Here is a 2,707-nt window from a genome sequence, read left to right as displayed (position 1 = left end):
TTTTTTTTAATGAAAAACTATTTTGGAAAAGCAACAGCAATTTTAAAAAATGGTAGAAGTGATAGCTATTTCGAAAATCACCACACTTCATCATCAGACTTCTTCAGCGGGATTCGCCTTATAAACTGTGGTTGCTTTTTCCACTTTTTCCATGTGAACCAACTACAATCAAGCGCAGCTATTCCAGTCCTATTTAAACTTGATCATGTGGTTGTTGGTTTTTGTTAATAATTAAATTTTTTTAAGGTTTTCTTAAAATTTAAGCCCCGTGTAAATAGGCAACCCTACGTCATATCGGCAAAATATGCTGCACGTATATTGACGTCACCTAGATCTTCAATCTCTTCAACTTTTATCCAAATTCTTAGAGGCCGCGCACAGAGGTGGCCGCGCTGACTTCAGACTTTGTGCAAATATTATAATGGAAAATTCTTCAAAATTCCATCTACACTGAAAAAACTTTAACTAGAATTTTTGGAAACAATTTTGGTGTGCAGTTTTATAGCCCATTAAATTTTAATGCAATAAAGTGTAAGTGTGAAGTTAAGGGAAAATTTCGCTGCGGTGTTACGCATTTCTTTCCGTACACACTTGCACTTTATTATAATAAAATTTAATGGGCTATAAAACTGCGTAGCAAAATATTTCCTATAAATTCTAATTAAAAAGTTTGCAATTTAGATAAAATTTTTATAATTTTTGAACAAAGTTTGAAATTATGACTTAAGTATATGTTTATTTTGTAGAATGAACTTGTTTAAATGTCGCAACCCTATTTATTTTTCCGACGCTACATTCGGCGTCAAAAAATTCCACTTACTGATTTATTTTACAATATTCACAATAATTTGCATGATAAATTCTCTTCGGTAGCTTTTTATCAAGCTATAGTTCATTATGAAACTGAAAGCGTATATATTACAGTTTGAAACTTTGTACAGAATTCACAAAAAAATTTAAAAACTTCTCATCGAAACTTCAGTCAGACTTTTTAAAATTTGAGAATATTTTGTGAAATCGGTACAAAGCATGATAAAAATATAGCAAGGTAGAACCGTTCTCTCATTTTGTCGGCCATGATTTTTTTTTGAAGTTTGCCAACATTTTAAAATCATATAAAAGTGATAATAAAAAAATGAAATTGTTCGAAATTGTTGTTGCTTGAGATTGAAAATGAAAATGTGTGTGTGAGTTTGTGAGTAAATTTAAAAATTAAATTGTTTGGAAACGTCAAGAATTTTAAAAGTGACTCTCAGCGGTTCTACCTTACTATATTTTTATCATGGTACAAAGACTGTGACTCTAATAGATTAACTATAATTTTATTAAAAATTACTGAAAAATATTTGTCATGAATAACATTGGGAATCTTATAAAATAGATCTTCTTCTTCTTTTTATTTGGCGCTGTAACCGCCAAAGCGATTCTGGCCGAGTTCAGCAAAGCACGCCAGTCGTTTCTTTTCTGTACCAACTGACGCCAATTGTAAATGCCAAGTGAAGCCAAGTCCTTCTCCACCTGATCTTTCCCTCGCAGTGGGGGCCTCCCTCTTCCTCTGCTAGCACCAGCGGGTTCCGAGTTGGATACTTTTAGAGCTGGAGCGTCCGTGTCCATTCGAACGACATGGCCAAGTCATCAGAGCCGCTGTATTTTGTTTCGCTGCACTATATCCATGTCATTGTAAGGCTCATACAGCTCATCGTTTCATCGTCTGCGGTACTCGCCGTCGCCAACGCCTAAAGGCTCGGAAATCTTTCGCAAAATCTTTCTCTCGAATAAATATTCAAAGAGCCGCTCATCGGATGTTGTCATTGTCCCTGCTGCTGCGCCATATACCAGCACGGGCATGATGAGTGACTGATAGATCAGTGTGTGGAATTTTTTTACGCCGACTGTATATGTATAATGAATAACAAATAACGAACTGTCAAGGTACGCTACACAGGATCCACTTGCTAACAAAAATGACTGAATGCAGCCAAAAATTCGTGACGGATATGTGTAAATGCAACTGCCACTTCGACTGAGACTGAACGGTGACTGTGACGGTAAGCGATTAAAAAAGGATAATTTCCGAATTTAAAAAATCTGAGCATACTTAAATGGCATGTAATCTATGTTTTTACAGTTTCGGGCGTTTTAATTAATCCTAGAAAATTATATTGACCTCAAAAGAGAATCACTCATTTTCTTACGTGTATGGGGAAAAAAACCCTCGAAGCGCGACCTCTTAAGCTGGACCTCTATAGACAAGCGTATGCGAGATCCGTTGTCATGCGCTTACGTGCGTAAAAACTGAGCAACTCCATAGTGTGCGCTTACAAGCGTTTGACAGTTGTCATTTCGACATGTTGATGCATCATACATACACACTTTTATATATATTTATAAAGAAAATGCTTACCAATCCGCAAAAATTCTCTACCAAAATATGTATATGGATTTATATATACCCAAACGTGTAATGTAATTACCTTAAAGTGGGTTGTCTACGCAAGCAAATGCATGAAAGTTGAGAAAATTCAACCTTGTGCGCATTCGTATGCGTATTCGAATTCATGTTCGAATTTTTGTCCGTTCTCTGGGTTTACGCGCGTACTTATGGAGTTCCTCCCATAAGAACATGTGTATACAATTCGGCTGTGAAACGCACGCATACGTATACGCACGCATACGCTTGCCTACGGAGTTCCAGCTTTAGAATTGT

The sequence above is a fragment of the Rhagoletis pomonella genome, unplaced genomic scaffold, assembly GCF_013731165.1.
Source record: "Rhagoletis pomonella isolate Grant_MI unplaced genomic scaffold, Rhpom_1.0 Rhpom_scaffold_00002, whole genome shotgun sequence".
In the NCBI taxonomy this organism is placed as follows: Eukaryota; Metazoa; Arthropoda; class Insecta; order Diptera; family Tephritidae; genus Rhagoletis; species Rhagoletis pomonella.
The sequence above is the reverse complement of the archived record's forward strand: the minus strand, read 5'-3'. Positions refer to the sequence as shown.